Source organism: Protopterus annectens, chromosome 10.part0 (genome assembly GCF_019279795.1).
Source record: "Protopterus annectens isolate FY-2018-M chromosome 10.part0, PAN1.0, whole genome shotgun sequence".
Lineage (NCBI taxonomy): Eukaryota > Metazoa > Chordata > Ceratodontiformes > Protopteridae > Protopterus > Protopterus annectens.
The window spans coordinates 947531157-947558656 of record NC_056744.1 but is presented as its reverse complement, the minus strand read 5'-3'; positions in this window follow the sequence as shown (position 1 = coordinate 947558656).

The following is a 27500-nucleotide window of genomic DNA, read 5'->3' as shown; positions in this document are numbered from 1 at the left end:
CATCTAGGCTATGCACAAACTAAATGTGTTTTAAACAGACGTCACTAGAGTTAAAGCATACTTTTCATGAGAGAGTCTGCAAGGATGATAAATAAACCTAGCCTATCAGGAATGCACTAACAAAAGACGAACTAAGGCTGAACCTTGGTTTTCTGGTGATATAACTAATTACCAGAATAATACAGGGAGTTCAAAACAACCTTTAAAAGTAACTTTGAAGTATAGAAACAACATAGGAGGTATTTGTGATATCATCAGGAAAAACTGTGGTATGTTATACGCAGATGATAGATTAAAAGAAATTATAACTCACAAACCACTGTTCTGTTTTAAATGAAATAAAAACTTAAAAGATCTGCTATAAATTAGAGATCTAGGAGATGTACAAATAATATCACACGTCTGGGAACTTTCCCATGTCAGCATTGCAAAGTCTGTAAATATATTAGGAAAAACTATTTATTTATCCATTCTTTTACCAGTAAACAATATTCGTTGGCATCATATGCAGATTGTCATGCAACAGATGTTGTCTACTTAGCTCATTGCAAGAACTGCTATTCGTTCTATGTGGGTAAAACCAACTGTAATTTAAAAAACAGAATATTGCAACATTTATCAGCAATACATACAGGTAATACCCACAATGTTCTATATCAGCATGTAAGTGAATATACTGGGCATACCTTTGATTTTATGGTGTTACAGACTGTTAAGTTATCCAGGAGAGGGGGTGAAATAGGCAGTTTGACAGAATACTATGAAAATAAATGGATTATAGAGATGTGTACACAGATCACTTGGGATGAATGGGGTTATTCCCATTAAACCTGCTCTCAAGATGAGGAGGGCCCAATATTGACTGTGATTGTCTACTTTGTGTTTTAGATATGATTCAGTTTGTTAGTGAATTGTCTGATGAAGGGTACTTCACCCAAACGCGCTTATGTTGAGTATCTTAATAAATAACTGGTATTTTACAGCATGGTAATTTGAATTTTGTTATTACTTTCTTCACTTGTTCTGGTTGCTGAATTCAAACCTTTACTGTTCTAGGTCCTGTTTTGACTCTATTGTCCAGTCAGCTGAGATGCAGACAGTGGTTACAGAATGATTGCAAGGAGTTCCCAATGGTGTTAATAATCCTTGTTGGTTCCCATGTAGAATGCAGTCTGGGATGCTAGCATGTCCAATAAATGCTGTGCTTCCTCCACAGAGAGGCTAGTTACATCCTGCTCTGTAGATATAGATGGTATGTGACATGATGTAGGGATGTCATGTGGTCATGTGGTGGGGACAGGAGAGTGAATTTGACTCAGAACTTGTGGGACAACAGGTTAGCTAAGAGTGCAGATTCATTGTATGTGTTATCATTGAGTACGAGTTCACTGACAATCTGCTTCTTTCCTCTGAGGTTACACATGTAACTATAATGTGTGTTGTGGTTGTCCTTTGTGGGGGAAGCTAATTTTGAAACATAATGTTTCTGCACATTGTGCAGAAACATAATGTTTCTGCACAATGTCACAACACCACTATGTGTTTGTTTTAGCTGAGGAGGGTGCACCTCCATTTTAGAGGGGTACCCTCTCTCCAACTGCCACACAGCAATGTCCACCTCTTATTGTCCAGACTTCTAATGGCAGTTGTCCACCAGGCAGGTTTGCTGTGCCATGAGGAGCTTGTTTCCTCCTGTCAGGTACAGCCAAGTCTATGCAGTTGTACCTGTGCTTGCATAAAGCATTGGTGTAGAGCTCTGCATCCTTGTCTGTCCCATCTGAGGGGGAGCTGCAGTCAAGCTATGTAAACCTTCCCAAAGAAGGCAATAAATTGCTTTGTTGACATTTATTACTGTATTTCTTGCTCAGGTGTGTAAGTGTGCAACTTAGTTTTAATGAGACTGGTCTGTGGTCAGATCTCAACAGGGAGGACCTCACCAAGGAGGGCTGCAGTGGTCACCCATACTGGTAAACACCTGATGCACTACACTAGCTCCCCTTGTGGGAATGTCATACCACTGGTCCAGGGCATTGTAGTGAAGGATGTGGATTAACCCTTGGAGAAGTGAGCTTAAGCATGACAGACCAACACAGTTACTTAATGTAACCCAAAACCATGGTGCACTGATGTATCTTGATAGACACAAGTACATTCAAATAAGTACAATGGGTGTCTGGATTCATGGACCTGCTCCTGTAGCTGGGAATGGCTTTCTCAGGAGCCCTTCCAGCTGTGAATAACATCTACAGTGTCTCCAAAAAGTCAGACTGTTCACCAATCTGCATGTGTATCTATCCTTAATAAATATGTATACACCACCTGCATTATCTTGTACACTGTTAGTTTGAGGTCTACACATGTGGAAGAACATGGTGTCTGTTATGGCTGTGGTGCTGTCCACAGCCTTGACCCAGGAGTCTGTGACTGTACAAATGTCTGCATATTCCAAGGTGGGGACACCTTCAACAAGGTGGGGTTTAGTGTTGCCATTCTTAGCACGTAGAAGCATAACTATGATGTTGTATGAAGATGGCATTCTTGCTGGAAAGTCTTCCCTCCAGACAGTACCTATACGATGCACTATGGGGATGTCACCAGCCTTGGTCAATATTCAAAATCCCAGGGGTGACAGATGAAGACCATTTCTGGCAGAGCATTGAGGTGTGCTGAGCAAGTCATCCCAGATGGAGATGTAGTGGATCCCCTTACAATGACACCACATGCTAAGGCAATTACTGATGTCCATCACTTTCTGTGTGTATTGAGCCATCATCCTGGGTGAAGGTCAAATGCAGATGGAAGTTATGGGTAAACCCATGAGAGACACAGAGAATCTAAGCTCAGTCATGTATCTACATACAGTCTGGTGACATATGTCCCTAGTCGTACACACTTGCAGGAACTATGATGTCATCAGTATGTTACCTGATATTCATTGCCTTGTGTCAATGTGTGGTATGGTGTATTCCATCAACCCACAGATAGCTAACTGTGACCTTTCCCATATGTAGCCTGGTGAAACAGACATCAATTTGTCTCATGATGTAATCACTTATGAATAATAGGTTTGATTTTGTGGTTTGCTTCAGGTGTTTGACCAGTTAAACAGTGATGCATGAGCTATTATGTGTACTGTGGTCTCCAGTGGTATGATTATGTGAACTGAGCTTGCATATGGTTTTCTGGGTCTGTATCAGTTCATTGAAACATCCGAAGTTCGAACACCATATGTTCGAACTTCAAACCACGAACTGCAAAAACATCGAAGTCTTAAAACAGTGATTTTTTTCCCAGGGAAAAAAATCACTGTTCCAAGAAACACACACACAATACAAACACACCAAAACAACATCAATCCACACACATGCACTCAAAATCCTACATCTAACCCTACACTAAACTGTACATACACTATTACCTATCCACTTACCTTAACCCAAACCCTAACCCTAAGGTCCGTCACTATCACACACTGACCTGACCCGCGCCCTAACCCTAACTCCCCTATCCCACCCTAACCCTAAAGTCTTTCACTATCGTACACCCACCTCACCTGCACACTAACCCTAACTCACCCAAACCCTAACCTTAAGGTCCGTCCCTATCGCACACTCACCTGATCCATGCCCTAACCCTAACTCACCTATCCTTCCCTAACCCTAAAGTTTTTCACTATCGCACACCCACCTCACCCACGCCCTAACTTACCTAACCCGTGCCCTAACCCTAACATCCACACAATTGCACACTTATCTGAACCTGACCTATAACTTCCCACCACAGTCCTGATACTTGCAAAACCACAGAAATGGGCCACTGAAATTTTTCCCTGGGAAAGAATTTGGTGGGCCGCGGCTTCGCGTTTACCAGTGTTCAAACTTTACAGTTCGAACATCTGGTATTCGATATTCAGCCATTTCGATGGACTGATATAAACCCTGGTTTTCTCAGGTGTCTGTTGTTTGGGAATGTGTCTGGTAAGGATGTTCATACCAGCAGGTGTGCATGCTGTGGGTGTGGGTGTAGCAGGAGGTGAGCTATGCATGTTGACAAAATGCTCATTGCCATATGTACCAACTGGTGTGTGAGACACCATGGAATCAAGGTTTCTAATACAGTCACATGACTCACACATTGTGTTTGTGTGGCATAGGAGTACATGGGTGCCGACACTTTCCAAATCTCATCAGCAGTTATTGATAATACTATTAGCAATATAGTCATGTTTGTGTGTATATCACAGCAGGCCATAATTAGGCAATGTCATGACAGATTGCAAAATGTAACATGTTGTCAACTTTATGTATGCCCCCTAAAGTAACACAGCACCTGACAATGTGCCATAACATGGTTGTGTGATTACAGTACTTTGCCAGGCATGTGGCCCTTGGATTAACCATAATGCTGTTATTACACTTTGGCACAATACCATACCTACAAGTATGACACTGTGCAAGTCCAGCAAAGTTAGGGTCATGCAGCTACACCCTTGGGGTTGCCAGACTGAAGCACAGTGTTTGTAGACACTCCTCGCAGTGAAGATGTGGATGTCCATGCATGAACAGAGAACTTGTCCAACTTTACAGACATGACTTTGGCCTTGCATGTCTGCAATGCCTGTCGAGCAATCAGACAGCAAACTAGATGTTGAGTGACATGATGTGGGAACACAGACATGTGTTATGCGGACATAACTGTAAGGTATGACATATGTATGGATCACCACCACTGTCGTGCTTATTTGAGCAACTTTGGACATCTATGTCACAGGACATTGCATATTACATTGTGAAGCTACAGCTGTGCTCCCGTCACCATCTGGTCTGTACTCTAGTAAAATACCACCAACCCTGGAGCAAAAGGAATAATACATGCAAAAGTAAACCAACTTCTCAAGTTGCTAATCAAGCCATCTACCTGGAAATGGGTATGTGAAGCCTACAGTGCCTTGCATGACATGGGATGACTTTGTGGATGAACTAACAGGCTGTGTCCTGATTCTCATCATCTGCTTCATAGTAACATTTTGTTTCTGCTGGGAGAAAAAGTATTGGAGCATAGTATCCCAGGAGAGAGTGGTTGTGGTGAGAGCAGCATTAGTAGTACCCAGATACCAACAATCAGGAGACACCCCTGCTTTCTGCCTTCTTCACAAGGTAATTTTGTCCTTTCAGTACACACTGCTTGAGTAGTGTCCAACTGCAGAATACCTATGTAAAACCTCCTGCCTTACCTTCACAGGGTGTGCATATTGCCTTTTCCTTCATTGTTTGTCTGTGCTCTCTACAGATGCAGACACATTGGTTGACTATTTTATTGGAGAACATGATATAAGTGATAAGCAATAATTAGTTGCGCAGAGGACAACTAGCATGCAGTGCCACTCACTGTCTCTAGATCTCTCAGTTGTCTGATATTTAAAGCCATGACATGAGTTATCATGGAAATGGTCAGTAACAATGTTGTACACCTACAGACCCTGTACCAAACAGAGTTTGTTTTGCTCAAGGGGAGATCATGCCTACCCTAACAGGTGGAACTCATTGAGTGTTAAACTATGTAACGGATGAGGGGAATATGACTCACTCCACCTACCATGGCCTGACAAGGCATTTGACAATATTAGGCCATCAGGTATTGCTGAAAAACTGCATAGGTTATTTACAAAGTAGTATGTCAGCTGGTGGATAGCCAAGTGGCTGATAGTCATTATCTGGGAAGATAGCATTGGATAGTCCACCACTACAAGGAGACCAGTCACCAGTGGACTTCCCTCAGAAATCATTCATGGAGTACCCCTGCTAGCCATTCCCTTCTCTGGAGCCACAGCCACTGTCAATGACCTCTGACTACATTTGCAGATGATTGAAAATTAGGAGATGACGCTGAATCCCATGCAGAACCATTAATATCCAGGATGGGCTGAGACTCACATTCAGTTTTTGTCAGAGCCACTGACAAATAGTAAATGCCAAGGAATGCACAATACTATCCTTTTCCAAGTCATCCACCCTTAGAAAATATAATATTGTCCCCACAGTGCACACAGTTCCACCATTACTCAGGGCCTTATGGACACAGAGAGTGATCTAACCTTTGACTTACACTGGTCATTAAGATGTGGGGATTCATTCATTTTTAAACAACCTATTGTGAAAGGAATGCCATGTAAATCACAGACTGTCAATGTTATACTGTATATGGCAATCATCACCCCTATCATTGAGTGCAATGGCACCTTTGCTATGTCACTACATAGGCATATCTGACAACTGTAAGACCCACAGAGGTTCCATGGTAAACCAATATATAGTGTAGCTAACATGTCCTATGCAAACCATGTCAAGGCCATGAATGTGTAGTCTGTCACCTACATGCTTTGGAGGGGAGGTGTATGGCTACCATACAGGGAGCTGTGAGATCCTACTGTGTACCACCTGCATATCCAAGGCAGGACTACCACATGTATTACCTGCTCTACAAACCTACACCTTCACTGTGGTATAAATAGTATATGCTGGAGAGACAGGTATGTAACCCACACACCACACCCTATATGTAACAGGCTCCCATGTATGTGCAGCACACTTCTGCTGTAACACACATCATGTGCAAGTTACGCAATGGGATGCGGGAAAAGACAATCATAACTGGTGTAGAACAAATATCTGTAATAGATACAGGAAAATTGTAGATGGTTCATCTCCATTGCCATAGCTTCTAGATGTGTTTCCTCCTGAAACCATGCTGACGCTTATCAAGAGTATCAGACCTTTTTATAGATTAGGGATGCATGAGTAGGCTGAATGATGCCATTGTCCTTGTTAGCCTGTTATACACATATGAACCTATGGAGCCATGCACCTATAGTGCTGTACCTTTCTGAAGAAATTTTTCTTCTGTGCTGACATTCCATCCTGTTCTGTGATGTTTATGGGTCTGTTGTCGCTGTGCATCCATAGGTGTCTCACACAGAATCCTGAAACTGAAACATAAACAGGCCCATGAGACTCCTTTCATTGAGTTAGTATACAGCCATTATGACATCATACAATGTAAGGTTCACAAAATGATGTCGTTTTCTCATTACATATGTCAGCATACAGTATATGTTAGTGACCACTACAAGTGGCATGGTAAAGCAACACTGCATTACACAATTACATATTAATTTATATAGTCACCCTGTACATCAGACACATAGTTCCATTTCCCTGCATCATTGACGAGGATGATAGGGATGTGGCACAGATATCATATCTTGCACAGGGTGTTTTATGGGGGTGCAGGAGGCCTAGGCTGACCCAATAGGTTGAAAGCATGTGTGTGCGTCTGGAAGGGAAGAAGCAGGCAAAATGAGCCATGGAAATGTGCCGTATGTGTCTAATGATGACATGATTGTGAAAGTGGTGTGTGAGTGTATGCAGTCAAGCACAGTGCTAGCCCTACGTGCATGTATACTAGACAGCTTTGAACCATGCATGGTAAAGCTGACAGTTTACTGTCTCCACCCCTAAACATGGGAACTGGCTCTGCCAGGAGTCATACTGGCACCTCCATGCCCAAATTCATAATCTGTGCTACTACCTGATGGTGCCTGCTGTCTGTTGGGACAGTATCCTCCATGGGAACACCCAGGAAAATAAGCCCATAGCCTGCCACATCTTGTTGTGGACAGCACCCTCACCTCTGGAGCATTGGATGTACTGCAACTATGAGACCATGATTGTGCATGGCGATGTGGACTCTCAGCAGATGTAGTTACTGACCTACGTCCAGGAGTCCGATGCTCAACTCCAACCAGACATTCCATCACAAACAATGTGTGTTCCAAGACAGATAGTGTGCGATTTGTATCAGACTGCCTTTACACCACATCAGTGAACCTATCCAGGGTATCAGCAATGCAATGGAGGCAGTCACAGATGTCAGACTGAGCATTTATCTGGAGTTCCTTTTGGAGCATGCCTGTGCCTCCATGATGGCCCTAAACATACGCGAATTGACCCATGATGAGGCACCTGCAACAGGTGGTGGAAGGACTGTAGGCCTCCTATGAGCACCCCTATCAATCCATCTGTGTGGAACTTTGCCAGCTCTTTGGCTATGGCCAGTATCAACACTCTCTGTAGCCATATTTGTCACACTTTCTTGTTCTGTTTGCAACATGATGCATATCTGTGTACAGTAATAATGAGGGTAGAAGAGGGATGTAAACTTCTGGGACAGATTCAGGCCCTGCAACCCCAACTTGTGCCTCACTTTGACCGCCATCATCATCAGAGTCGGAAGAGACACATTAGTTTGTGGAAGGGACAGAGACCAACCCCCCTGGTCACCTGTGATAAAAAAGGCAAAAGCAGTACATCAATACCTGAACTATTATGCTCTGCAGTACTATGCTGCAATATATGTTAAACTGTATACACTGTTGTCACTATTACAGACCTGTTTAACCCCCAACCTCATATAGTAGGACATGAGGACACTATTTTCCAACAAACCTCTGTAGTTACTTGTAAACAAAAACTCTTTAAACAACAATCTCATCAGCGACAATGAGGTATACTGTTTACATTTGTCAACACTCTACAAAGTTGACACATATGGCAATCTGTAATGTCCTGACAATACTGTCACATCTGTTAGTGTGATCACACCTACAAGGCATAGGTATGACCATAAAGTGTGTACAGTTAGAAAATATCTGTGCAGTTGGCAATCTCTCCGACAGTACATCAATCTAGCCAGCAGGCCTGGGATGACACTTTAGGGAATACATTGCACTAAATCTACATCTGTAACAAAACAGTGTTGTGCTTACCAGGAGCAGGACCATGGCCTTGTCTAATTCCTGACAGATCTGTGAAAAGTTGAGGGAGATGTAATGTAAACACCACCACATGCCGCATTATAACAGGGTAATACATCCATATATTTCACATTTACAGTAGGTGGCCTAATGGTTAAGGTGTTTGCCTTACAAACACAAAGTGCAGGGTTTGAGTCTCACAAGGGATAACTGGCTAGGCTTAAAATGGCTTGCAAGAGCAGTCAGCCTAGTACTAATCTATGAACCTATGAACCTATAATTGTTATGGTGGTCAAAATCTGAGCATAAGATTTAAACTGAAGTTAAACTCCTCCCCCAAAAACAAACAGCTTACACCCACGTAAAACTATATGCACCTGACACACTGAACACTACAGTATTGCAATGCTGATCAAACTAAGCCCACTTGTATGCACAAAATAATTGTAAAAGACTCAACCACAAAAAAGCGAAGGTCCAGTCCCTCAGTTTGTAACAAACTTCTTTAATAATAGGCAAGATTAAAGAAATAGGCACTATTAAAGAAATCGTATATAAAAACACGTAAAATAGTAATTAAATTGTTATATTGTCTTTAAGTGTTAATTGGAGGTAATTGAGTATGATATAAATAGGATGAAATGTAAAATGGGGGCATCTGATGAAGTCTTGTACACAAGACAAAAGTGCTAATCTTGCCTGTTATTAAAGAAGTTTGTTACTAACTGAGGGACTGGACCTTCGCTTTTTTGTGGTTAAGCCCACTTGTATGCTCCTCTGGCATGGAAGCTGTGACACCCACATCCACAATAAGTGGTGTGATGAATGCTTGGGAGCTGCCACATGTTCCTAGGTTCGCCAGGAATTCCTCAGTATCTTAGAGTGGTTGTTCCACTGCAGGCCCTCCACCAGTGACACCACAATCCCTGGTTACATCTGCTGTTCTTCTGCGTGCAGCACTTATCATGTCAGTCGCATGGTGTCAGACCTGCTCATATGCCCTGCTCTGGTGACCAACAGCATTAACATTGTGGCACAGGTCAGCCCACAATGCTGCCCACTGTTCCCTGTTTTGCCTCTACCTGGACACTAGGAGTTCATGGTGTTGAAGGAGGCCTTACAGAATTATATCATTGTGGGTATGTGTAAAAGGGCCCCGGTGTCTTGCATACATTTTTCCTGAACGACAACAAAATGAGAACACATGTCAGGATCACATATGTGGGAGTACACTATGTAGAGATGCAGCAATAACAGAATGGCTGGCAGTATGCACTGATTGATCACACATCTCATATTCCACAGTGTGCAAGCATACTAAGGATGTGGATGTAACTAGGATACTAGCAATAGTCAGCTCTTCCTGTTTGTGCCATGAGAGATGCTGCTGTATGATCACACACACAACACAGTAGTCCATTGTAGTGTGGCCCTAGGGGTAGCCTCCCTAATAATATGTCAAAACAACAGTGCCAAACAAATAGTAGTGTGCTATTACAACCACTATAAAGGGACATTCCCAGGAGACCAGTGTGCCACATTTACAAACAACATTCCACCCTTGATGTACTGTACTTCATCTGTAGGTGTAACAAATCTGGAGCTCAATGACATGTCATCATTACAGTTCTAAGAAAGGCTTATGCTGTAATCCTCATTTCCCCCTAAGTATATTCAAACATATGTATCATGTTGCAAACAAAAGGGTGATGGAGTACAATACTCTTCTGTTGATACGTGCAGATATATAAAGGTTGTGACAACGTGTTTGCTGCGTGAATAAACTCTCATACACAATGGTTCCTCCTAGCTGGCTGTTTGCCTTTTTAACATGGTTGTCATTACCAGATGGTTGGCTTTCAACCAATCTGTACTTCTGAAATGCTAATTGCAGCCAACACAGCTGATTTACAGTATAATCAGCCAATGACATGCAACCACTGAACAAGATATAAGGCCTCCATGTAGATTGGAACCCCTTTCTCACATGTTGTGCTGGAAATTACTGGGGTAAAGATACATCATCACAGAGAGTACATCTGTAACAGCTACATTTTACATATAGATGTGTGTGCTACAGGCTGAAGCTGATGCTGTAGGAAATTGGCATAGGCAGAGAGTGTGAACACTTTGGAGGACAACAAGATGTAAGAGTAAGCGTGGGAGCTGTGGCAGCCTTGTTGTAGAGGCAGAGCCAGATTGAGGGTACCCATTCCACTACAAATTAAGGTATGTGTTTAAGGTAAGTATGTTAGCCAACAGATGCAGTACCACAATCAAGGGCAAAATGGTTGGTGTGTTCTAGAGAAAGGTAAGAGGGTGGATTAACCATTATGTCGCACAGTTGGACAGGTGCCAAGTCATGTAGGCTGCAGTGTCATATTACTGGGCCACAATTTCAGTACAGACATCAAAGTCCTGTGGGAATTCAGGATAATACATGAACTGACATTCTCTGCTCTTTCTAGTGTTGTACTAGGAGTAGTTAAGAGTGATCCTAACTGTAGGCCTTTGTGTTCTATTACTTAGATGCAGACATTTGATCTGTAGTGCTTTGGGTGGATATATAGGTGATAAGACAGGCATACACATGACAATATATATAATGGTGATGTCCACATGCATGTATTTACATTGGTAGAGGTAGCTGTAGTTGAACCCAGGACCATGTGTACCACAAAAAAAAAAAGCACTGCATGTACTGCTTTTTACAGACTGAGCTACAGTGACAATGAGATAGCAACTCTATTTTTATGTGTTGTAGATATCATTCCACAGTTATCTGCTGTTGCACACTGCACTTACATGCATACTTCTCATCTGTAAGGATTATTACAGAATGTCCAGATTTTACCCTCATATTTTATGCCTGTTTTTCATTACATTGTAGTTTTCTGACAAATTAGTGTTAAACATTAAATACTGAAGCAAGAAAATAATGACAGACATTTGAGTTTCCGACTTCCATACACTTCAGAACCAGAACATTCATGCTAAATCAGTACCTGTTAGTCTATCATCCTTTTAAGTTTGTAAGAGCAATATTTTAAAATTGTCCTTATTTTTGGGCCTTTGTCCCAGTTTTATGTATGGATTTGTTCAGATTGTCTGGCTTTAGAATGCTGTATTTCTCTTTTGGAGTCCCTGTTAAAATCCTATTTTTACATTGATGTTTTAGCAAGTGTATTTTTACATGTTGTACATACACTTGCAGGGTCACCTGCTATTACATACCTTACTTACATTCATTTTTGTGTGTATGGCTTTATAGTGATGTATTTCCCTAGTACAGTACTAATTACAGTAATATTTTTCTATATTTCTTTCAGCTGGTTTGCACAGTGCAGCATAATGATGAAAACTTGAGCATTACTATGTTTTCATTTAAACAGCACTATTAATTAACAGCTGTTTGGCTTGGCAGGTTGAGCCACTGTTATGCAGGTGTGATGGTCCTGGGTTTAAAATACAGCCTGGTGTAAATTTTGAACGTGATTAATATTTTTATAAAAGCATATATCAATGTAGCACTATTTATGTATAGCTTGTGTAAAAAAATCTTCAAAGAAAAGAAAAATGGGGAGATAGGACAGTGTGAAAAGGGGTGCAAGCAGGGGAAAAACGGTGAAAGGCAGGGAGGGATGTGCAGAACAGTGTAGCACAAAACCATAGCTATCCATTTCTTCATCAGCAACAACTGTGCACTGTGACAGAATGCATAGCTGAATTTGGACTGTCACCTCCAGATAGGGGTAATGACAACCTAACTGTGTTGTCAAGCCATCTGGATCAAATTAAGTGTGTCCAGTGGACAACTGTGTGAAATGGAGAGCTATGCATGGTACAATATAGGACAGGAGCACATTTTTTAAGGTAAGAGTGGAATGTTGGGGAAAGGACATAGATACATGTGGGAGAGGTAACCTGGGAAGGTGAGGAAGTGTTTGCAGACAGATAAGACAGACAAGACAGTAAACTGGGTTGGTGTGTGACACAAGAGGGGATGAACACCTTGAACGAGGAGGGTGTTGTGGAATTGCAGTCCCATGAGAATCCATATGGTAGCAGTGCAACTCAAGTCCTCACCCATGGGACTGTCAGTACTGCTCTTCCATTGCCCCTATGGTGGCAATGGTGGAGGCTGGCATGCGGGGCAAGGCTTCTCCACCAGTATGGTGAGCATGTCCTCCATCCAGTGCAGGCATGCACTGAAAGATCATACAACCACCCTGCACTCCATACCTGGCAGTCCTTGATGGGTGACAACACCCCCCACCTCTGCTTGCAGGGGGGAGCAGCCCCAGCCTGTGGGGCAGAACTACCTGATGCTGCAGGTGTTGCAGGGGCAGCAGAGGGAGCACCACCACACTGCAGCCCAGATGTGCTGGGCCCTGGTGCCACAGCTGGTGGAAGCAAGGTATGTGGCTTTTGCGGAACCAGCCTACCTTGTCGCACTGCAGTAAATTTGATATAAACTTATGGTAAGATAAGTAATAGCCAAACCAATGTTAGCCTTAACATAATGGTAGATACTATTGATTAATCCAAATACATATTAAGGAATATTATGAGGAACACAATAATAAGTAACATAACGGTAAGTATGTTAACAGCCAACCAGTATGACATAACCCATAAGGGCAACATAGCAGTTAGTTTAAAACAGCATATTAATATCAAACCATAATAACAAATAACAGTACTAAATTAATACATTTCATAATAATAAATTACAGAAGATAAGGGGTGGGGAGAGAGAGAGAGAGGAAAATATACCATTAGTGACCTTGCAGTTGATATTACTACACAGGCTAATAATACATACTTCTACAAGTGTGCAGTATCACTTGTGTGTACAGTGACTCCAATGCTTGTACAGATGGTTTTACATGTACATAGCTCTCAACCTGTTATCATGGGACAGTATGGACCAAGCACTAACAAATGCAGGTACACAACTACAGGGAACTGTTTTACTCATGCATTACTACCAAGGTGTTCTGTAAATGGATTTGCCAATAAATTGGATTCCAAGTAATGTCATTTATCTGCTCATCAATGACCAGATATATGGGGCAATAGTCATTACATTCTGGAAAATCATAGCAGTTGAGAGGTATGTCCATGTACACTAATTGAAGTAGACAGCCAATGATTTCTTAGTTGGCTGCCATGGGATTAGAACCCACAAGCTGTGACCCCAGGAAACATGTGCACTAAATTTAACAGTTGACAGCTGTCAGATTATGAAAGACATGGCAGTGCATATGGGAATACATCACACTTATTGGAAAAGAGTACTTATCAAAGCACAATACTGCTTTACACTTTATTGAAACTGCTCTTGAAAATTGTACACTTATACACGTGGATATCTGCACAGAACGTTATGTACCTTACCCATATACCTTGTTCCTGGAGTGGGAGGAATAAACAGCATCATTTGACTAGAAATTGCCATAATAGAGGCTTGAAGCTTACTGTGGGTATTGCATTACATATATCAGACAATATTTTCTGCGGTCTTTATTCATTTCCGTTTTACAGTTGACTGGTGTCACATTGAAACACACATGCAGTGAATACAGCCATACTGCACAGCTATTTGAATAGGCTACTTCTCAATGTGCAATCTTGCCTTACACTTTTATTGGTAATGTACCTTAGAATCTGGCATTTATACACATGCATATCTGACCATAACATCGGGTACCTTACCCATACACCTTCATCTTCGATTGGGTGGAATGTACAGCATTATATGGCACAAACTGGCCAGAACACAGACACTTACTGTAGGTATTGCACTACATTTATCAGACAGTTTTTTTCATCAGTCTTTATTCATTTCCTTTGTACAGTTGACTGATGTTAGCTTAGAACACACATGTAGTGACTATAAGACAAGTGACTACTTCTTATTTTGAAGCAGTACATGTCACAGCACCATCATCTTGTTTCTTTATTACTGTTGTTTCATGTCTGACATGTACAGGACAGATAGATATGTCAGACCTGTAGGTAATAACCCATTTACCCTCATCATTACCTGACTGCAATTTACAGCATATTTCACATAATGAGCACAGCAAAACAGTGACTGTTAATCTTGGTAAACCACAACCTCAGCTGATGTTTGTAATCTATAATACACGATAAAGCATGATTACTTGACATAACTTAGTTTACCATTTCAGGTAGGCACTGACACATTACTAAACATATTACAGTTCCACAAGTATGTTATACCTGAGTGGTAGAACTGCAAACTTTGTAAATACTTGTATCTTGACAGCACATTATACACTAGGTTATTGATTTGCTTTTTTCCTACTCACCACAATCATGCCTCATTCTGGCCAGATGCCTTGCATGAGACTGCACATTGCGAGTTCTCTCTTCTGCAGCTGTTGTAAGAGAAAGAAAGCATTATGCATACCAGTTTTGCACATATTCAGTTTGTATACTTATAAATCACTGGGAAACATATATATGTGTGGGGTGCATCCATCCCATGCTTCTTGGACTCAGGTGTCCAAAGTTCTCCTTTTACTTCACTTCAGGTCATTGTAGTGGTGAAGACACTGCTCACCAGTGCAGGCGATACCAGTAGCACAAGTAAGGTCCCTAGTCAACCGATCCCAGGCCTCAGACTTACATTCTGAGCCCTGGTAATCACCCTACAGCATCAGGAGTTCATAGTTGTGGACCAGGACTCCAACAAGCACTCAGGACTCCTGCACACACTATCTCTGCACCTGAAAGTGCACTCCCTCACCAACACCACCAGACATATCAGAAGCCAAATGTGAAATTTCTGCTTATTGGCCTTTATATGGGATGCATTCCTGCCTTTACACATCATACTGCTTAGCTTCACTGAAACTCACACAAACCATTTCAACGAATATAAGCAAAACTGAGCAGTGTGCAAACAGGTTGGACTGTTAACCATATTTAAGTGGAGCTGAGCACCTTGCAGACTCACAGAAACTGTTTAAGTGAGGCCAAGCATCACACAGCTTTGCTAAATATAACTATCTTTTATTTTACATTACAGTTAAGCTTCAGTCAGTTGACTCATTCTCAAAACAAAAATTGGAAAGCATATCAGTACTTGAACCTGAGCCCAGCTATACTATACCTCATCACTCAACCTCTCTAGCCACTTGGATAGTGCAGGGAAGCAATATATCTTCACATACACTCCTATGAACTCTGTTAGAGGTGCACAGTGAAGCTTCATGGGGTTGCGTGTTGCTAAGCAATGCAGAACTAAAACAATTAAATACATCCAGTTTCTATTTTTAGACATAGAACAGATGTCAGGTGCATATCTATAACTGCAGCTCAGCATCAGTAAGCACCGTGCCACTCTGTGAAAACATACATTAAACTTAAAAAAAAAGTAAAAAGAAATTGCTGTCCTGTGCTTACTACCTGTCCAGATTGTTTTCTGGGCAGTCCACTAGCACGGGAGAGCCTCTACACTGCTACTTGCCTGGATTCAATATCCGTGTACCTCTGATCTTCCTCTGCAGCTTGCCTTAATTAATATGTATGGCAGACTGCCAGGGAGGAACCATGGCCATGTACACAGATAAAGTCTGTGTAGGCTCTAAACAGTGCCTACATGGACTTTATTGAATCCTAGGGATTATTTTTTTTCTTGCCAATTATGGCAATTATATAAGACTGTGAAAAGAAATTCAGACTAAAATTAAAAGCATTGAGTCTCATTAACATCTTAGTTCTAGTTTATCACTTCTGCTGAATAAATATTTTAAAAAGTGTGGATTTGTATGAGAAATTTCATTTCTACCTTAACTTGCTACAAAGGACAAACCCAATGCTTTTATACAGCAACTCAATATCAGACAGCAGCTAGATTTGTAATTAGTGATTTTGAAAAATTAATTTCCTAGTAAATAATGCAATATTAATTAAAGACTTGGCTTAAAACTTATTGCATCCGAGTGACACCTCCAGGTGCATCTGCAATTAACTCTTATTGATGTCTCTAGGTATTGAATTTTGCTTGTTCATACTTGTGTCAATAACTCCAAAACCATGCTATATACAAGGTTTTAAAAAATTTCATCTTAAAGTTTTCACAATGGCAAACTCAACGGCAGTGACCGAGGCGCTAAGAGATTTTTACTTTGGAATAAAAAACGTTTAGTCAACAGAAGAACAAGATACTACTGGTCTTTTTTTTGGATTATGGTATAAGGAACTGCCTTTGTGGTTTTACATTACATCAACTGCAGTAATGTTTGACCTGTATGTAGTGCAGGTAAATAGATATTAACTGTTGTTTTTAGAATATTAATTTATATAGATATGATTTTCACATTTTTCTAAATATCTCAACAACCAAGTAACACAGACAAAATTCCTTAGCCTCATATGAATGCTCTCAGCTAGATGAATAAAATACTGCTAACAGGATATCTGTAATGGTTGTTGAGATATTGTAGGTTATTTGCAAAATGTTACAAATGTAATAGTTGCCGTGTTTACTGTGACTTATAAAATTCATTTTAAACCTAGTACCTAAAGAATACTACCACTATAAAAATAGTTTTTGCTGAAGAGTTTTCCATTTATATTTCTTTCATAACCCCTATGGTTCCAGAGATAAGAATATCTGTTTGAATTGCAAGGACATAATTTGATTCTGTTAAAAGGCTTAAGCTCCTCCCATTGGAAGTTACCAGTACAAACTTCCTGAGCTCCATTGGAGTGAATGAGCTAAGAAATAAAAAAATAAAAGGGAGGAGCCAACAAGTATAGGAATAACATAAAGAGGATGAGGGAAAAAAGCAAAAAGGTAAGAGTCAGAGACTATAAAAGAATTTGAGACAAAGAAAAAAAACAGCTTATCAGCAATGGAGGGTATTAGAGAAGTATGGATAAAATAATTGAGGGAGTGGGAGCAAGAGTATCTCTGGGAAGAAGCCTTATCCATGATATGATTCCCAAATTGGACAGGTCTAGTTGGAGATATTTATTTCAGATTAGTGCATAGGTGGCAAATAACTCTGATAAGGATATAGAAAGAGTGATGTGTTTAGACATCATTCTGCTGGCGGTGTGGTATGTCAAATGCAGGCCAATTACATACATGATAGGTACTTTAGGAAACCAAACAGCTATGGGAATAAGCTAGGAGAATCTGGGATAGGATATTTCTAATGGTGAATATACATTCATTGCTTTCCTATTTGGGGCTGAAACCACATGTAGGAGCTAGCCAGAAGAATAAATTTTGCAACTGGAGCTAGCAGTGAGACAGTTAGGAGGAACATAGTGATAGTGTGGAAAAAAGGAAGATAGCAGAATACACAAAAAAACGGGCAAACACATGGACAATAAGGTGGGCTTAGAGAATACAGTATAGATGTATAGACAACTTAAGAAAATGAATAACAGATGGGGAGTACAGCAAAGAAGGACATAGAGAAAGTAGAAAATGGGGAAAGTAAAGCGGTATTAACCATATGCTGAAAGAGCAGATGACTCATACTCACTGTCTTCACATTATTATATCATAGCTTCTATAAGTAGCTTCACATTTAACTAGCTTTATATCTTACAATTACTATAGTGTCTGCTTTTTCCCACGCTTGCTAAGTAGCCCACAGCATTTTTTTCTTTGTCCCTTTATTCCCTTACCCACAAAGCTATATTTTATATATATTGCCACTAGGTGGCACTGCTCAACCACTTATAGTGTAAAGATCACATATCATGTTTCTGTTCTCTCCCAAGCAATCCCACACTCTCATAGCATATTTACCCCACTGGCCTGCTTTGACTTGTGCATTGTTTTATTACCTTTTCCCCCCGCACTCCCCAGCCTACACTCACCTCTGCTGTTCCTGTACTTCCCCTAAGCTCCCATGTTTCAGCTACAGCTGGTTGATTGGTTTCCATCAGCCACCTTCTCCCAGCTCTTCCTGCTCAGTTTGCCCTATGTGCACACTCCGCTCCCCTATCCTGCCCCCAATTCCCACCCACCCCCACTACTCCTACATTTATTTCAACTCCAAACCCCTCCCTCTCTCAACCAACCAATCATCTCCACTCTGTAACTCCTCCCCTCTCTACCTACACCTGCCAATCACAACCACTCCAACCCCACCCATCAAAGTCCCTATAAACATCTATTTTTACTCCATCTATACACATATACAATCTGCCCTTATTTTATACTGCAAACATACACATATACTCCTCTAGCATGCTTTGTCTTCTACCTCAAACCATTCTCACCCCATTTATCTGCATTCTATTTTTACTCCATTTTATACCATGTTACCTCCTTCTCCTATAACCAATTCCACCCCTCCTTCCTGTCCTACCCTCCCACTCCCAACCTCCTTCCTCATCCCACTAAAACACACTTCCACAACATATCTACCTCTCTAGTTCAACCCAACCTGCTCCACTACTTCGGGATAATCCCCCCCCCCAATTAAATACTACAAACCTAAACTAATACTTTACTGTCCACAACTATTAAAGACCAAATCAAAAATACAACTACTCTTCCTCAACTACCTCTGCTTAGCAGGGGACATACACCCAAATCCTGGACAAAATACTTCCTCTAGTCCCAATCTCCCTGTCACAAGCAATAAAACCAATCATAAATACCTCGAATTCTTCACCATCAGTGCCAAAAGTCTAAGAAATAAAGTAGCCCACTTTCATGCTTGGCTAAACTACAACCTACCCGATATTGTAGCCATCTTAGAAACCTGGATAAAACCTCATATTTGTGAGTCTGAAATCCTCCATCCTGGATTCCAATCCCTCAGACATGATAGCTTAAATAGAAAAAGGGGGTATGTAGCCTTAATCTACTCTAACCTGCTATCCATCACTCCCTACCCCAATACTATCCTTCCGTTCAACAATGCAGAACTAGTAATAGGCCTACTAAAAATAAATAAATAACCACAAAAGCATTTGTATCATTGTCCTCTACATTCTCCCTGGTAATAACACCACTACTCTTGAAGACATTCTCCTCTGGACCTCTACAAATATTAAGCTAGAGACCTTCATACTTGGAGATGCAAATATCGATTGGAATAAAATAAACAACTCTAATCCCACCATATCCATCAATCTATTTAACTATACTCATCTAACTAACTCCATTACCAGACCCAACAAAGCAAGCCCGTCAGGTACCACACTAGACTGGATCCTAGTATCCCATCCTAATAAAGTCTTAAACTCTGGAATTATACCTGACCCTATAGGAGACCACTTGCCAGCTTTCATACTCCAAGCTACCCACTCCTCACCTACACCAATATATTCACACATGTAACCTCACAAACTTTAACCCCACTACTTTCTCTGACTCCCTAAAACAGACAAACTGGAACCCCCTAAAAACTCTTCCACTAGACAATGCGGTATAATTTTTCAAATCAACCTTGTTAAACATCCTCAACTCCCTAGCTCCACCAAGAACAAAAAGAGTAAAAACCAAGACCGTCCCATGGCTAACCAAAGATACCAAACACCTATGCTACAAAGAGATAAATCCTGGAAAAATACCATCAAAACAAGCAGCCAGAACCTTTTCTTAAATATAAACAACTCTGCAACCTCACTAAAAAACAAATCATCAGAGACAAAAAGTCCTACTATATCAAACTTCAGTCTAACCAATCAAAAAAACCCAAACATGTCTGGAAATCCATTAATTCACTTCTCAACCCATGTACCAAAAACAACCCCTACCCTGACACCAGCAAATCTGATCCTGAAATAGCCTCTCTATTCAACTCCTTCTTCACCAACTCCATAGCAGAACTGACCAAGACCTTCCCTAACAATAACCCTTCCTCTCAACCTATCCAATCTTCCTCATCCCCTACACCACCCTCTGCCCCACCAATCCTCCTCCAATATTTGAACTTAAACCTCCCACATAAGAAAATGACTGTCTAAATTAAAACCATGCTCCAATGCCCCTGACAATATCCCATCTTCCTTCCTAAAAATAGCTACAGGTGGTATCACTCTCCCCATGAGCATCTTGATCAATAGATCCATGCAGGAATCTTATGTACCCAAATTATGGCATGCTGCCTTTATGCTACCTCTCCATAAAGGAGGCAAAAACAATAGCATCTCTAACTACCACCTCATAGCTATCCTCTCCCCAATCTCAAAATTTCTGGAAAAATGCATCCACCTTCAGCTTATGCCATTCCTAGCCAATCACCAACTAATCTCTCCAACCCATCACAGCTTCCGACCTGGTCATAGTACTATCACTGCCCTTCTCTCCTTCTTAGACACAATAAATCTTGCCCGTGACTCTGGAAAAATAGTATCAACAGTTCTACTAGATCTGTCCAAGGCATTCAATACCATCTCTCACACCCATCTCTTGAACCATCTTTCTAACCTTAATCTCTCCCAGAATACCTTATCCTGGTTCTCAAGCTACCTCTCTGACAAGTCTCAAGGTGTGAAATGGGGGAAAGGCACCTCACCCTTCCTTCCTACCCCCACTGGGGTACTTCAGGGATCCATACACGTGCCAATGATACTCAACATCTTTATTAATGATTTCCACAAAGCCATACCCAACACCAAAATTGTACAATATGCAGACGATTCAACTTTAGTCTGCTGCACTCCTAACCTCTCGCAGCTTCAAACAGTTACTCAAACTGCTTTTTCCACCACTGAAAACTGGATGCTCCAAAACCACTTCTCGCTAAATGCCAACAAGTCCAAAATACTATTATTCTCTCCCTCAAAAGCTTCCGCTCTTGATAAAAACTAATTCCAAATTATTAGCCAAAACAACTCTACTATAGAGGTTGTTCTCTTCGCTAAACTACTTGGGGTTACTATTGATGAACACCTAAAATTCGACACTCACATCCAGCAAAACATTCAGAAAACCCATATAAAACTTGGTATGCTATACAGAAACATCCACTTTCTCTCTCCTTCCAACAGGTAAACTCTCGCCACTACCTATCTACTCCCCTCACTAATGTATGGTGCTCCTCTACTAAGAAACCTATCTGCTTTTCTCTCCTCCAAATTGGAAGTCTGTTATAATATGATTTCTAAATTTGCAACCAAAGCCAAATTCTCCTCCCATCATTGTACTGCCCTTCATTTGTTAAATTGGCTTGAACTCTCCAACCATCTAGACTATCTCCAAATTACTACAACCCACAGACTAATTTTTCAACCTACTAAGTGCCCAGCACTAACCAACATCCTTCAATCTTACACCACTCAGAGAACTCTAAGATCTACTCACCAAAACCTAATCACTGTCCGCAAACCCAATCGTCCTGCTGGTCAGTTTCTTCTATCCTTTTCCTTAGCTAAAAAATGGAATTCTCTTCCTTCCTCTCTAAGAACTTGTGAAAACTTTGAAAACTTTAAAACTCAGTTACATTCCTACCTTTCCTCTAACAGGAAATGCAACCCACCTAGCCTAATAATCAATCCACCCCTTAAACTCCTGACTAACTCTGAGTGCAAGCTAACCTAACATAAATGTATATATTGTAAATAACATAATTGTATGTATTATAAATAACCCATTCCACCTTTTTTCTCTCTTTTCCTACTAAGTCTTTATTCTCCCTCTCAATTAAGTTACCACTGCCATCCTAAATATTTAGATACTATGTAACCAAATAATTTATACCTGTTCTCTAGCATGAAATGAAATTGTAATTGTGTCTTCTTTACTATGATTGTATATGTAACTAAACTATGAAATGTGGAGCTTTTCTCCCCAGGCCTCCACTGAAAAATGGGCTCCCTGAGCCCAGTGGACCTCCCCGGTCATCAAACTGGAAATAAATAAATAAACTCATAAATTTTATATAAGGCATTAGACAGTTTGCATTAATAACATAATTAACAAAAGTAGATAAAATAAACTCAGCATCAGTAGTTGGGAAGAATAGTCTAAAAAAGTGTGAGAGGATACAGCCAAAGGGGACTTGAAAGGTTGTAACAGAAGCAAAAAGGAAGAGTAAAAGAGGACTGTCTTATTATTAACTGTCCCAAAAGAAATGATGTGATTAATGCAAACTGTCTAATTATTTATCTAAAATGTATGAGTCCTGCTTATAGAAACTGTGATAGAATAATGTGAGGATACTGAAATATGAATTGAGAAAAATATAAAAAAATATGGAAATTAGTCACAACTAAAGATAACACTTTTAAGTAATCAGCAATAGATAATTCAGTTCCATCCATTAAAAATAACTTTACAATATTTATGGCTGTTGTACTGACAAATAAAATCAATCTTTCTTTCTTTCTTTTTTGTCTAATTTATAGGTATAAACAGTACTTTACTTAATAAGCATTATTACATCAAAATTATTAGAGTCTGAGCAAAAATAGTTAAGTGACATAAAATTATATTTCCTTTAAAGGGATTAAGATGCCTTAATGAGTGCTGGACATAAAGGGAATACAGACAGAAGGGAATTACCTTGACATTTTGCAGTTTACAGTGAATAATCACATATTGAAGAAGTGGGTTTTAGGGGCAGAAGCTACATAAGAAAGGAAAGAAATGAGATATTTATGAATAAAAACAGGGTGTGTTAAAGTAAAGAAGCAAAAGGCTTAAGGCAGTAAAGTGCCAAAATATTAATACTGGATTACACATAAAAGGTATACAAGTAGGGCTTACCTGAAACATTAATTTTTTAGGTGTATTGTTAGCTGGAATGGAGTTCAAACAGCAGGGATCATGGTTGAGACTGCCTTTGCTGTGCGCATAAGGGTGAAGGGGGTATTTGTGGCATAAAGTTGTTAGGATCTTTTATATGGGAGTAAAACATCATCATATGAGAGTATAGTAGAGTTTGAATAAATAGGAGGAAAAAAAAGAGTAAGACAGTATGCATATTGTACGGCTAATCAGCAGATGTCCCTTCCAGTAATGGGTAGTTGATGACTAACAGCAGCATACAGTTGCTGGTATGACCTGGATTGTTAAAGAACAGTGAGGGAGATACACTGATTCAAAATGTTATTTTTTTAAATATAGTGTTCATGGTGTTTGGGGGTCTTACCAGTAAAGTAGTCAGGATGAATGGAGTACTTAGTGATCTGCATGAGGTATTGTAATTTTAGTGTAGGTGAACTTTACTTCACATAAGATGTAAGTATCTAATTAGTATAAACATATTATGAGAAAACCAACATATTAAAGAGTATAGCAAGGAAGTGAAAGGTGGAAATTAAGTAGACCAGAAAAAAGAAATTTGTAAACAGAGGCTATATAAGTCTTGTATTCAGTTAGGTGCCAAGAAATGTGAATAACTTTTCCATGATTTACAGAAATGGCAATCATTTGAATCTGTAAGTCTTCCTATAATACATAAATCTCCTCCCGTTACCATCTTAAAATGTTAGTAATGAAAACACTGAAAGTGACTTACTGCTCATTTGAAAGCATTAGCATCTTCTTACACACACTTCCATCCTTGGATTGAAGTAAATGTATTGCATCCATTGTACAACTTTGTAATCATTTTATTGCTCAGTAATTGTGCCTGGTGTATTCTCAAGTATACAGTAAGGAACTGAATTTATTAATTAAAATTTAATTAGGCCATTTCAGATGGTAGTCAAAATATACATCCTTACAATATTTATTAAGAACACCATTTTCTTTGACAGCAGTTATTTAATATAAATCATTACTGCAATAAATAATGTGCTCCAGTGAAATGTTGGCATTCCATACTTTTTTTCTGGAAAATCTGACTTTATTTTTCTATTGTTAACATGATTATAGATTATTTATAATTTTTAATCTGCCCTTAATTTCTTGTCTCTATAAATTATTTACACCTCTTCAACTATATCTTTCTCTATACTCAATTTCTTATGTAATGCTTTTTAACTAATATGTCCACTGGTTCAAATAGCATTATTTTTCAACTCATAAATGCTCAATTATATGCTTTAAATGCATTGCACTTTTGTTACAATGGCAAGAAAAAAAAGAGAAAAATAGGTACCTGAATAATAAACCAACTATGGACAGGAGCATTTACCAAATGCATGAGAGACATGATTACGCAAAAAGTATGGTTCAGACACAAACACAGTATGCCTAAATCTTTCCTACTCATGGAAAGCTAAATGGGTTTTTTGGCAGGCTGGTAAGTTACAATGCATTCATTACACCCATGTATACTAACTCCATAATCACAAAAAATGGGTAAAGTAGAAGGTCTTCCAAGCAGTCAGCAGTGGTCACCTACAAAAACTTGATTGCACGAGTTCCAGGTGACAGGTAATAATTTTGCCAGTTTAATTTTTTTGTAGTTAGAGCTGAATCATCTGGTTATCAGTCACATGATGCACTTTTTGGGGGATGACACAGAATTACTGCTTGATTAAGCAGCTTCTTTGCACTTATACAGATGCCAAAAAAAATCCAGAGAGAATAAAATCCAGGATCACAGGATAAAGCTTTATTTTTCTGCACTAAACTTCCAAACTTCTTCATATGTAGTTGTTATTATGTTCCATTTGAGTAAAGCAGTGTCTAATAAAAACAAACACTAACAATTTTGTATCCTGAAAATACCTACTGTATTCTGATTAAGAAAGCCACATACATTGTGCAAAGAAGAAACCTAACTTACTTTGTTATTGGTGTAATATTTAATTATCTACTAAATGTATAAGCAATCAATTTCCAAACAATTAATATGTCACTTGGTTGTATCTGACTTGTGGCCGGGGAAGTGACCTGAAAGTATTTTCATTCCAGTTCACTAACCCATTTAACAAATTTTAACAAACTAAATATTGGTAACTGATGGAAGCAAGATGAAGTAATGTTAATAAACACTTGTTTCTGCACTGTCCAAAAATACATCATATTTTTTTTAGTTTTCTGCAAGGATATCACTATGTGAGTAATATCTATCAAATTAAAAGTAGTGGCTGTAGAAATGTCTTATGTTCATTTGTTAAGGAGCTCATTATTGACAGTGTCAAGTGATTAGGGTCACTGGGATTCAAGTTGATCATTCATATCCACTTTGGAAGTAAATTAAACTGGAACAATTCTACTGAAACCACGTTGGCAACATCCCTTACACTTTCCACACTTATATGAATATATATATATATATATATATATATATATATATATATATATATATCGAGAGAGAGAGAGAGGTGGAGAGAGAGAGAGAGAGACTTATTCCTGGGTTACACAACAGTGCAGAAAAGGGAAAACTCCATTATTACTGTAAGTGGCTTCAGTATAATTGTCTTGGTCAAATTTACATTGATTAAAGTGGATTTGAGAAATCTGTGGGATCCTGGTTCACTAGGGTAAGCTTGATCTTCTCAAGGCAGTCATATTATCTATGAATGAAAACTGCATTAATGAAAATCAGCCACTAGACTACTCTCAAAGGTTAAAGTAGGCCATAATGCAAATAGAAGGAATTTCCCAAAGATTATTTGACTATTTTTTATATATTTATTTTACATTTGTTGACCAGGATAGTCCGACTGGATATATGTCCATTTTCAGCGGAGGCCCAGGGAGAAAAGCTCCAAGATAATAATACACATTGAACATTTAGTAAATGCTAGTTTCAAGCAGATTACAATCATAAGCAATACCAGCATTTAACACATATAGTACTAACTTATTATAAAACAATTTACAAAACCTAACATTATTTTCAAAGTTATATATACATAACATTACATTCAGGTTTAAGACACATTGAGCAGCAGTTATACAATTGACCCTTCCTGAAATGGTGTAATAGAAAAAAGTTAAAAGTAGTTGAAGGTAAGCCACCTAAGTAATAGAAAGGTCACTAGTCGGGGTTAGTGCAAGGACATAATGAATGAGTTTTGAAGTATTTCTTGAGTTTATTTTTGAATCGAGTTAGTGAGGGTTCTAGGGTCAAGTCAGCTGGGAGTCTGTTCCATGTTTTTCTGACAGAGTTGGCAAACAGAGAGTTCCCAGCTGAGTAGTAGGATTTGTATGTTTGAACTAGGAGTCTAGTGGGTGATCGCTGTGGCCAGGTGCTGGTGTAGGGGCTGATAATATTTTTTAGTGCAGGTGTATTTTGTGGTTGGTAAAGGACTTTATGTGCCATTATTAGCTGATTGAACTGCAGTAGGCTAGGCAGTTCAAGTCATCCTAGGTGATTTAAGTTGTGACAGTGGTGTGTCTGGTAGGCTGTGCCAGTAGCAAATCTGGCAATGTGCTTATAGCAGGATGATAGTTTATTAAGCTCTGTTTTGTTTAAGTTGGAGAATAGAGGTGAGGCGTAGAGAAGAGTTGATAGTAGATGAGAACGGGCAATTGCAGTTCTAGCAAGTGGGGTAAGGAAAGGTTTGATTCTGTAAAGAGAGCTGAGTTTTTATTAATGGTTTTGATAGTTTGATTGACATGCGCATCAAACTTCAGGTTGTTATCAACTATGACACCCAGTAGTTTAGTTTGGGCTTCTGGGGAGATGATAATGCCATTGTTAGTGGCTGTGTTGAAGGATGGTGGGGGGAGTCCTGTGTGTGTGGGGTAGAAGAGGAGCAGCTTAGTTTTGTTGGGGTTTAGGATTAGATGTTGATTGGAGAGCCATTTTTCCACTGTATTGAAGGTATTTTG